The sequence below is a fragment of the Glycine soja genome, chromosome 12 (assembly GCF_004193775.1).
Source record: "Glycine soja cultivar W05 chromosome 12, ASM419377v2, whole genome shotgun sequence".
Classification (NCBI taxonomy): Eukaryota; Viridiplantae; Streptophyta; class Magnoliopsida; order Fabales; family Fabaceae; genus Glycine; species Glycine soja.
In genome coordinates this window covers 28,952,745-28,965,444 of record NC_041013.1, presented here as the reverse complement: position 1 = coordinate 28,965,444, position 12,700 = coordinate 28,952,745, and the positions used below count along the sequence as shown (strand labels likewise).

Here is a 12,700-nt window from a genome sequence, read left to right as displayed (position 1 = left end):
ACCAAATATAATTTCATTTTACATACAAACACAATTTTTAATAGCAACTAAATAGCACAAACTACCTAATAATATGAACAAATTCAGGTATAATCTAAAAAAAAGCAAAAAATAAACAAAATACACAGCAAAACATGATCCGCGGAAGAACTTCTGCAGGATCTTCTGCGAGAAGAAAATGTACCCTGCGGAAGAAGCTTCCGCAGGTTCTTCCGCGACAACAAAATGTAGCCTGCGGAAGAAGGTTCTGCAGGATCTTCCGCAGGTCCGCGGAAGACAACGTTCTTCTGCTGGATCACACGGAAGATCCTGCAGAACCTTCTTCCGTTGGATCACGTGGAAGATCCTACAGAAGCTTCTTCCGCAGGAATCCGCGGAAGAACCTTCCACACTTCTTCCCCAGAAGCCCCTTTCCTACGCATGGAAGAAGGTTCTTCTCGCGGAAGAACCTTCATCTTCAACCTCCAGCACCACAGGTCACTAATGTCGTCTATCCTAAGGTTCCTACAGCCATTTACGCCATTCAAACAGTTACGAGGAGGTTAGAAGACTAACCTTGATGGCGGAAGACACGAACAACAACTTCAATGGAGGATGTCAACTTCAATGGAGGACATGAGGGCGCAGAGGAAGGAAATGAGGGCGTGAAGGAAGAAGGCCAATATCGGGGAAGAAGAAGCACAAATGGAGATTGTTGGGTGCACAGGGAAGAAATAAGCACGGAAGCAAAGGGAAGAAGAAAGCTATCGCGGAAGAACAAGCTTTTTTTTAATTACGTTACTTTTATTTTTAAAATGGAGGGTATTTTGGGTACTTCATTGAAATGTTGGGTGCACCAGCAATTTTGCTAGGTGCACCTAGCAACAGCCTTCTGTCTTGTAGATTTTCCCGATTCTTGTTAACGGACCTGTTGGGTTTATAAAACGGATTATTCGGTTCTACATGATCGGGTTCGGTTCTTAATTTTGGTATTCGTCGATACCCGACCCAACCGTGTACATACATACTCTTAAAAGTGTACCTTGAGCCCCTCTCACTCTCAGTCTCAGCTTCACATTTTAACCCTAGGATCCTTTCTCCTCTCATCCACCTGAAGCAAAAAATGAGGTATTGATTCTGTAACACTTCACCTTTTGAATTCTATTGCTATTATTATTAAATTTTCACTATTTTTTCCTTCCCTAAAGTACTTTTTTTTTTGTTTCCCTACTTTTGTCCTCTGAAGCCGGCCAATGGAGGAAGATGTAAGTTCTTTTAATCATATTCAATATGCAAGTTTGGCTACGATCGTTACACTGTAAAATTGTTTTGCTTGTTCCCTATATATTTGCAATGCTTTCTCTAGGATTTTAACTAATAAGCTATTGTGCAAATTGAATCTTTGTTTTGCATAATTTAGCCCAATTTTTGTTTTTGTCAATGCTCATATGTAACCACTAGCTAGGCAAAGGGATTTTATTAGCTTATGCTAATAATGTGTCTTTTGTGCGGGAATTATTTGTTTAATTTTTAATATTAGAGATTTGCTTACAATGCTTTGCCAAGCTAACATACTTCATTTTACTGACTGCGGGTAAGAATGAGGAAGAGGAGTTCAACACCGAACCGCTATTTGTACTCATGATGAGTGTTAAAAATAATACTCAGGTATGTTCATTTTTATACTATTTGATGGTCTCGAGGCAAGCCCAGAGGTTTACTCAACATTTTATTTACTTATGCAGGTACTGATAAATTGTCAGAACAACAAAAAGCTTCTGGGTCGTGTAAGGGCTTTTGACAGGAACTGCAACATGGTTCTTGAAAATGTCAGGGAGATATGGACTGAGGTATGGTACTGATTTACTTATTACTTTCCTTGTGCACTTGTTACGTCTGCTAAGCGATTAAAGATCGATTTGTGTGTACAATCAGGTGCCAAAGACTGGTAAAGGAAAGAAAAACGCCTAGCCAGTCAACAAGGATAGATTCATCAGCAAAATGTTTCTCCGTGGAGATTCTGTCACCATTGTTCTTAGGAACCCCAAATGAGATTCTCTTATCAACTTCTACAAGTAAATTTGCCATTTCATTGTATCTTGAATTCTTGGTAAATGAATATGTAGACATTGTTGCCTTAAAAATTTATCTGTTTAGAGTTTAGACATTGGCGAAGGATGTTGGTATCTTGATGAAGACGTCCTTGAACTATTAAATGGGTATCCAGATATTTTATGTACCTATTGACGTGTACATCTAATGCTTGTGTGGAATAGTTTAAGCCAGCTTCTAGCATGGGATAGGTCTCTCACGGTGAGAAACTAAATTTTCACCGTAAGGGTTTTTCTTTTTCATCAATCAATAGCATCGCATCGCCTCTAATGCTTTAAGATTTTTAATTTCTTACAGAAGTCTACTAACCTTATTTGTTAATTATTATTCAATATTTTATTCTTGATAGCTAGTAGAAAGTGTGGAACTCAATTATACCATTCCTTTGTTGTTACTACTAACACTGGTTCTTTTCCATTGAATTTTTTTGTTCTAAAATATAGTATTGAAGGGAAGCAGAATATGGAGTTATGTTGCTTATAGTTGTATTTGGCACATATAGAAACTAGTATCTGTTTTTTTTTCTTGCAAAAGACACAATCAATGAACCTTCCATTGTCGTGATGGTCAGTTTTCACTAAATCTTAGAGATCGTGCTCCATTTTTTTGGGGTTTTTCTCTGACAGTTGTGTTTAATTTTTTAGTGAGTAAAAAACTATCTAAAGATATAAGAAGAATCCAAATGAGAAGTGAACAGGTGTGGTCAAGATGGTCCATGGACTGTGTTAGAGGGACTTAAATTTGTTCTTTATCATTTAGTTTGCATGTCTTGTTTGCTGCATGTTTATGTTTTTTCCAACTTAGATCTTTCATCTTTCTTCCTTGCAACTTGAAAGAGAGACCCAAGTTTTACTCCCTTAATGATAGACGGCGACTAGGGTGCGAAAAGGAAACTCCTTTCGCACCCAACACAAGTTTCAAAAAAAGCAAAGAATGAATCGTGTTTGTCAGATTTAAATATTAAAAAATTAAATGGTTGGGATCTATTTTGGGTAACCGGTTGTAATAGGAACCCTTCGAAAAAAGCAAAGAATGAATTGCGTCCGTCGGATTTAAATATTAAAAAATTAAATGGTTGGGATCTGTTGAAGGTTGTAACAGGAACCCTCCCCTTTCCCCTTTCGTGAAAGCTTACCCTAGCAGAGGTGTTGATTTAGCGATTGAAGCAGAGGTGTGTCTTTGTTAAGCACGATTGAGTAGATCATTTTCTTCCTCGCTGTAAAACGATCGAAGAAGAGCGTTGTGTTTGTTGAGCAGGATTGAAACAGAGGACGAAAGAAAGTCGAGGTTGGGGGAGCTTCGGGGGCAGATTCACAACTAACATTCACCCTTTCCTCCTACCACGTCAGCAAAATCAAGAAGGGTATGCCTTAATGTATTGTAGTTTTCTTTTTGCAGGTCCCGTTGAGGTGAAGGTCTTTCCACTTTTGTCGGTTTTTTTTATGGTTGTACTTTGGTTCAGTTATCCCTGTTAGTTATTGTTTGGTTGTTATATTGCTGTTTTGATTGATGTTCGTTTTGCAAAATGGTTTGCCTCAATGTTCTTGTGTGTTGTTATGTTATGTGTTGTAGTTTTGAGCATGCATGCCCTTTGTATCGGCAGTAGTTTTGCAATATATGTCTTAGTTTGCAAGGTGTGGATTGTGGGAAATGGGGGATTTGGATGGAGACTTTTGTAGGAAAAGGAAGATTAAGTTAGTTGCATCATGTTTATATCAATATGGGATGATTGGGATTATTAACCTTGTTGACTTGACATGTTCATGGAACAAGCTGAACAAGTGCAAGAAGTGGAATAAGTGATAAGGTTATGAATAGCCTTTTGCAATCCTTTGAAACCTTTGGTCATTCATGTAATTTGACATGTTTGATGTGGTAATTGTTGTTATGTTGTCATTAATTTAGAGTTGCACATGATGACTATTTGTATTTTTAATATTAGCCTGTGGCTGCAATTACAGTGACGGAGATCTCACAAGCTATGATTGAAGAGTTATCTCTGAATTTACTGGTAGTCGGCGGCGTGACTGCATAGTCATGGTGGTTAAGGGGTTAAGGTGTTACTGTCCTCCGTAAACAGCACCATGGAAAGGAGTTCCTCATCGTACACCTCCGAGCCCTGAAGTCGTGTGTTGTGTCATTGTAACGTAGAGGCTCCACTAGTGACGTCGTGGACCGAGGATAATCCAGGGAGGTGTTTTTATGGTTGTGGTCTATACAAGGTAAGGAATATTAATTTCGCAGGGATTGTTATGGGTTAATTGTTGATTCTTTTTTGTTATTTTGGGCATGTAGGATACAGGTAGGAAAGAGTGTAATTATTTTGAGTGACACGATCCAGCTGGCAACATTCGTTAGAAGAAGATCATTGTAGCCTTGATGAAGAAGGTTGATGAATTGAAGTTGAGGGAAAAGGATTTGCAAAGCAGGATCAATGACATGAAGATGAAGGAAAAAATTATAGGGATTGTATTGGTTGTTTCTTGGGTCTGTGTTTGCTTCTTAGTGTGTTTATTATGTAGTAGAGGACTGTAATTTGATAATGTAGCAGGGAATGTAATTTGGTAAATGGTTTTTGGTTTTTTGTAATCTGCAGATTGTAATTGTGGAATTGTTGAATTGGTATGTTAATGAAAGAAGATTTAATGTGTTAAAATTTGGTAATAATTTTGTATTCAGCCTTCAAATATGTATTTAGTGAAACATGAGTAATTTTTGTGTAGGCAGTGTGTTTTGAGAATTAAAGCTTGTGATGTTGATCAGCTTGAGAATTTAGTAGAATATGACTAAGTTTGTGAAGCTTTTCATGTTGATGATTTATTCGTTAATGTTGTCAATGGAATATTTATTGGGCAGATTGACATATTAATGATGATATATTCATTCGTGATGGGCCAGAAATCCTAATATTATTAATTACATGGCAGATATAACAAAATTGGAACCATTGAGTTGGGGCCAATGAATGAAAAGAAAGCTATAGTTATATTCCCCATCAACTTTTTAAACATTTATACATAAGGTTTATATTATAACTGGGCAGTAACCCGTGCGTATGCACGGGTCATTAGCAAAGTTTTTTGCATGTATATTTATTTGTTTTGTAAAGCCAACATAAATAAAAGCCAATGTGCAAATAACAATAGATTCAATATTGATAATATATTTAGTGTTCAAAGTCAAATTAGCAAATTGTTCAGGAAAGTGAAAAAGATACAGAAGTTAAAGTACATAAACTGAATTTAATAATCCCAATTTTTCTTGCGGCGGATGAAAATTTCTCATATTTTATCTCTGCTCCAGTAATAGAAAGAGACCTCATTGTCGTGGGAGAAATCACTATCCATGAGGAATTAATACCATGGTTGTACAACATATCTCTAGTCGATTCCAATGTCAAGGACCACAACATTCCACTGTAATGGAGGTCCAAATCTTCTAAGGATGGTCATGCGTTGACCACAGGTATTAAGATGTGTGATGGCACAATTTGGAAGTCTCTAGAGGGCAGGAAAATTAGCATCATATATAAGCAGTAATTTGTATAAGGAACTTGGAACAGGTTTTGATGGTTACCAGCGGTTCCGGTGCAACAAGCATTGACTATGTAATTTCAAGTGTCCAAATATGCTCTCTTGAGATGAGTCATGGTCTTCCACAGCTCTGGTGCTCTAGTGAGGGGATGAAATGAAGGTCAAAAGTGGATTTGTTATCGCATGCCAAGAATTTAATGGTGACAGATTCAAAAATTGCTAAATTTTTTTTGAACTGGTTTAGTCCTTCGGCAAAGTAGACTTTCTGCCGATGTTGTCTTAGTCTGATCAGGTATATTGTTCCATCATATCCGAAGCGGACAAATTGAGGGTATTCTGGTGCCCATTATTGGTGGTAAAAAGAAGGCACTTCTATGGTGTCCTGCAAAAAATCATAATCAGAAAAAGAAAATCAAATTATGGCAATGAAAGAACAAAAAAGACAAAAAGAGTGGGTATATAAGATAATCGTATCATTGTGGAATGTTGTTGTGAACTGCAAGATTAATGGTTTTGTGTTAACTGGATATTGAATCTGCAGTGAGATAGAGAGCAAATATTAAAACCAAGTATGTGAAAATATGTGGACAATGACAATAACAGAATAAAATTAATCAGGCTATCATGCAATGACAAAACCAAATAGGTATAAACTTAAGAAATAGCAAAGTTCAATAGTATTTTTACAACCGTAAATGCTCATATAATATTTTGGATCAAATCTTGATGGTGATACTGGTGGTTAAGTTTGCAGGTTTTATAAAGTGTATGTTGGAGTTAAAGATTTAGATGCAGACAGGCTACTGCGATAAAGTGGTATTCGATTGGAATACAGATTGAAGAATAAGAGCAGAAAAGTATAGGCAAGTTTGGGGATTGTATTCGTTTGGGCGAGAGTAAGCAATCTGAAAATTTCCTCTATTCTATTTTTTGGTTTGCTTAGATGTTAGATCTCTTATATACTGAAATAGAGTAGGAACTATTATTTTCTTTTCTAAGAGAAGCCATTGTGGTTAGATTAAGTCAGTGATTGCTTTGAGAATAGTTTTTTATGGTGACAGTATGAGGTAGGAACTTCAGTCCATCCAATATTTTTGGTGCCCTGTTATGCACACAGGGGTGAACTATTGTATCAAATTTTGCACACTGTAATTATTTTTTCTCCCAAAATTGTTCTTATTTCTATTCTGTATATTATAGGTATAAAGTGGAAACTTCAGTGGAGGCAATATTTAAAGTTTTGTCATAGTCCTATCATATATCATTTGTGCTGTAGGTTTCCTATGGCCTCTGAATTTTGAATGCATGCAAAAGTTTTGATCTAGAATTAGAATGTGCAACTATTTATTAACATGACAAATCAATATAGGGCAAACATGGAAGTTAAGCAACATAATTGACTAATTAAAAACAATTGAGTTAAAGAATTAGTCTAAAAAGAGGGTCTGTAACATGATAAACTCCTAGAAATCATCAGGTACAGCTAACAGGAAAAATCTATAGAAATCAAACCAATTCGCAGGACAGAGCAAGTGTGGACTAAATTTTGTTCCCTTTGGTCAATGGAGGCCTTTTATTTGTTGATAAAAGAGATAAGTTGATTAGTCTGAAATTTATAGTGTAGGTAACTTAAATTGATTTTTGGTCTAAATTAAAGTGAAGTCTAATTAATTTATATATGACCTATATCAGTCCTTCAATCTGGGTCACTGATAAATTATAAAAAAACCTAATGCTATATGAATTTGATGGTAGGGATCCTAGCAGGAGTGCATTAGATTTAATCAGCATGCATGAGTGGAATATTTCAAATTAGGACCTATATATAGTACCATATTGCAATTTAATATCAACCAACAGAAGAAACACTCAAAAAAATTGTCTTTTTGTGATCTGCCAGTCAAAGGATAACAAAAGTAAATTTGCAACAGTTATTTATATATTGTTTGGTGTTAAATTTTGAAGTCAAAGTTGATAATATTAATTAGTCAAAATATATCAATGCATGCATTGAAAAAATGAACTAAGCAAGAAGTTTTGATTGATAGATAGAACAGAATAGCAGAAGACCAAGAAAACCTAACCATGTATTGACAAAAGCCATCAAGAACTTTAGCAACTTGGATTAAGATTTTTAAAAAAAATTCATAAGGTAAGTGAGTTATTCATTTTAGACTTGTCTTGCTTGTAGCAGATGATGAGTCTGAACTCATGCTTGTGTCAGTTGAGTCGGACGATGAGTGTGAACTTATGGTGGCAGCCGTTTGAGTGTTTTTCTCGAAAGGAATGGGGCATGGATGTCTGCAGAAGAAATGTTTTTTTGGAGAAATGTGGGAGTCACATAGTAGTTGGCGAAAAGATGTAAATGGGGGAATACGGATGAATCTGGAAATTGTGTAGCATTGAATGTTGGCTTCGAAGATTAGACGTGGAGACTCATATGAATGATTGTGAATGTATCTGTGGTGCAGACAGCTGAAGTGTTTCTTTTTTGCTACTGAATGTCACAAGCAATATTGATAAAAAAATGATAATTATTACGTTTGGGATACCATGTATTTAATACCAATGGTTTTAACAAAGCAACTATGCATATTATAAATATATAATTTGAGGAGGCAATTTTTTTTGTGTCAGCGAAAAGTTTTTTACAAAATTAGATGATTGTTTAATTATATATATATATATATATGTGTGTGTGTGTGTGTGTGTGTGTGTGTGTGTGTGTGTGAAACGGTTAAGAAAACTCAATTTTCTTCTAAAATTCATGTGTATTGGAAGTTTAAATTCCAGTGGAAGGAAAAACATGAAAGAAACAACTATAACTAAATAATAACAATAATAATACATTTTGCTGATAATTCGACCTCCAGTTGTACATCCAGTCAACAAAGCAACAATTTATTTTCTTTCCTTATTTTTTATTTATTTTCTGATTAGAAAACAAACTAAGAAACTATAGAAGAACAAAGCCTACATAATAATAATAATAATAATAATAATAATAATAATAATAATAATAATAATAATAATAATAATAATAATAAACATGCATTTGATTTTTATTAATTAAAATAATTGAAACATTTTAAAATTAATTGCTTTTGCATGTACATGTTTTAAATACTTCTAAATATGATTTTCGTTATCTTTGAAATAAATTGAGGTTGATTAAATTAATTTATTATTTTTATACATGTAATCTCTCATTGAGTGAGCCAATTAGTTTAAACGAATTTAATTTATCAAATATATGAATTTTAGGGAAAAATAGCAACAAAGCATAAAAAAAATCACAAAAAAATCAGACAAAAAAAAAACATAAACACGGTTTTAATAAAATCAAAATAGGAGAACTTCTATCTTCCTCTTAACTTCTCCGACAACTTCTTTGCCAAAGCCACTGTTGTTACTGTAGGCTGTTCCAAAAATTAAACAACAAAAAATCAGACCAATGAAAGAAAAAGAACCCTAAGCAAAATTGCAAAAAATAGAATGAAGATGGAAGCCCTTAGCAGCTTTAAAACTCAACCCAAAACAAAAGCAAAAAGTGGAAGTGAAGAGGACACCAAAATGAAGAAGAAAAAATGGAAACAGAGGAACCAAATTCGTGAGGAAATGACACAAAGGAAGGAAGCAACACCCCCTATAAGCATTGCAATAAACAAGGCAGATATAACATTGTTTGATATTGTGCAGACTTTAATTACAGCAAGTGGTAAAAACTTAATGAGTGCATTAGAAGGCCTAATGGGCAAACATTGACAGAGAACCAACTTCCTAAATTAAAGTAGGCTATACAAAATGAAACCAAAGCAACTATAACATTGTTATGCCCAATCTCTCTTTGGCTGCTCCCTTAGTTGATTCGCCATTGTTGTGTTTCATTGGTGATGTCACCTCCTTGATGTCCTGCAGATGTGGTCCTGCAGATGTCCTTGATGTCCTATAGTTTATATTAAAATGTTGGCCATATCGAAATCGATATTAATAATATATTTTTTAATATTGTCTTTGATATGCAATATTAAACATGTATTAAATGATTGCTCATGTTGTTGACCACCAAAAAATTGTAAAAAAAAATATACCGATCGTCACCAAAAAATACTCAAAAAAATATACGGATCCTCAATGTTTTCCATGGATACAGTCATGCCAAGTGCATTCTGCATTTCTAATCAAGTTTCCCTTGTACTGGTTGTGTGTCCCTAAAAGTAGGATCATTATCAGCTTCATTCCAACCGCCTTTTCATCTAACTGCAATTTGATGTTATAAAGTAGGACATTTATTATGTAGATTATGGACTACATGAAAGCAAAAATGTGGTTCGTATAAAATAAAATAAAAGTTCACAAATTTGAACCACATTTGCAACATTCTTACCACTCCATACAAGAGACTCACAAATGACTCCTCTATTTGCATCCATTCTAAGACCCATAATGCTGATTTTTCACTGTAATTAACAAATAAACTTATTTTCTATTTCATTATTTGTCAAATATAACATCAATTTATAGTGAATGGGTTATGTTTTTAAAAGTCACATGGATCCACCATTAGGAATTCCTCTAGCTTCCACAATATCCCAAGTATCCATTCTATGAAATCCAAAAAACAAATGTTGTGTTTCAAACATAGTTTCCAGAACACTGAGCATGACATGGGCCTTTTTATATACATATATTTTTATTGTTAGTCAATGTACATATCAAAATGTGATTAAATTGATAATTAATAAATTGAAAATATATAAACAAACCATGATTTTAATAGTATCTTTCCGATCATATGCGGTTTGACTTGTCAGGTCATAATCCAGATGATAAATTTTTGTTTTGATGCATGTCTATGACCATCAGATACCAATGATCCGTATTTTGAACAATGGATATATATATAAACAAGATAAAAGATCATTAAATTAATACTTACCCCGTAATAATAATTCATTTTTGTTATGTGTGTCATCAGCAAACATCATTTTAGTTTTATTGTAAGTATTTGTAGGCAATTATTTTAATTTTTTATTGGTTAATGATCAGTTGCATTTACTTCAAAAACATTATTTACCAGCTTTAAGTTTGAAAATGAAGGCATCCAATCCTTTTCATAATGTTGAATGAGAGTTTTCACTGCAGTTCCATCAATTATGTCCATTTGTAATCAAATTGAAATGCCACTTTTTGGAATTAATTACAAATTATAAAGGATAATTAATATTTGTGTTATATTGAATAAGCATATAATGTATGCTATACCGCAAAAGCTGAGGGCATACACCAAACACTCCTTGTGCGGTAGAGTTGGTTGTAAGCAACCTTCAAAGTCATGAATAGTATTATCTGTAAGCAATTCAATAACAAATTTTCAAACATAAAGTTTGTCTGTAATTTTGACCATGTCTACAATAGGATAATTTGGGATGAAAGAACCATATACCTCCTCCCTTATGGGCTTATTGGGACACAACGACTGAAAGTTTTGTCGTGTGCCCAAGTTGTTTCCTACCCCAAACAAAATTTCGTTCCCGCTAATATAAGCATGCACAAAAAAAAAAACAATTGTAGTGGTCAAGATCCAACAAAAGAATACCCATGAATATATATATATAAATGATAAGTTATGTAATTTTTATGAGTAAAATGTCACCCTATGTACCTCGGGTCCACATTAGGGTTGAAGACATATGCACAAACCTGTGTCTCCTCAAAATTAACATTCATGTCAATAGTTGGCTTGAAGTGCAGGGCATATCCTGTACATCTAAAACATGTTATATTATGCAAGAGTATAGTTGAAGAAATACAAATAGTATTATTTGCAACACCTTAGGAATTGTATGTGTGTATCCCCTAGTGGAATTGGTCTGAGGCCTATGAAAGATCCAGCTTGCCTTGTTGATGTTGATGTTTCCCAACGAAGTGCCTTTAGTGTATTGGAATTTTGAAGCATTCCAAGTATGTGGTTGGTTGTCAATTTTTGGCTTCTTGGAAGTCCCAGTAACAGAGTTATCATGGGGGAACGAAAACTTTCTAGGCGCCATTGAGGACTCCTTATTGGTTTTGGCCTGGAGTACATGCACGTCACAAAACGAAATAACTAATATTTAATATTTTAGTGTTTGGCAGTACAGGTTAGTAAATGTTTCACCTTTGCTTTGACTCTTCTAACATAGTTGCTCATAAATGGCTATTGTGGGGAGGAGTCATTTGTGGTCTTCATGTCATTAGGTCCTGATAGGTTCATTGTTTTCAGAGAGGAGTACCTATTATTGTTTTCGTCACCCAAGAATTTGGCCTTCATTCCCATATGTAACGGCCTTGGAAAGTCATCGTCATCGTCCCCCAGGATGAAGATGGTTTCTATATTCTTCAAATTTGCCTTACATTTCCCATATGCTTCCTTTTTGTTACACTTGACAGTCGGCTTGGACACCGCCTTATTCAGATTTTCACAATGTAACGTTTGATGATAGAGAGAAGTATTCTGAGTCCCACTCATTGCCACATCCTCCACAGCATCTTTGGTTGACTCATTGTAGTCTTGTTTAACCAAGGTGCACATGGCCTTCAGCATTGTTGTGTTAGTCTTTTTCCATGGCATCAAGTCTTTTTTTGTTATCATTATCCATATTTTCCATTTTTTGAGCCAAATGCTTCATGCGAATGTGAAACATGTGTAAATTGTCATAATGTAGCATTCCTTTATCATTTACTCCATATTTAATTGGTTTTTTTTGTGATAAATTTCACTTCACATTAAAAGATAAAAGATGTTTTAAACGGAAGGACTAGTTTGCACCTTTATTGCAGCCATCACATCATCCAAGGTTGCACCAGCAGAGGTATCCCCAACTACCCCTTTATCCTTTTCCACGTCGAGTGTTCCCATATAGGTTGGCAATGGTACCTAAGGGAAGTTGAAACCAATAAAACTTTATAATCAAAAGTGGCAACATATGAAGAATGTTGTCTACCTGTAAAGAAATAACCCAATGAAGGCAACATTGTGTACCTCCAAACAATTTTGTTTCCCAGGTTCCCCCTTGCTCCGAATTGATGTTTCAGGC

General features: G+C 34.7%; 1 pseudogene; it reads left to right on the top strand.

The window, feature by feature from the left end:
* The first annotated feature begins 1,034 nt into the window (after positions 1 to 1,034).
* Positions 1,035 to 4,741, top strand: LOC114379714 (annotated as a pseudogene).
* Positions 4,742 to 12,700: the final 7,959 nt, after the last annotated feature.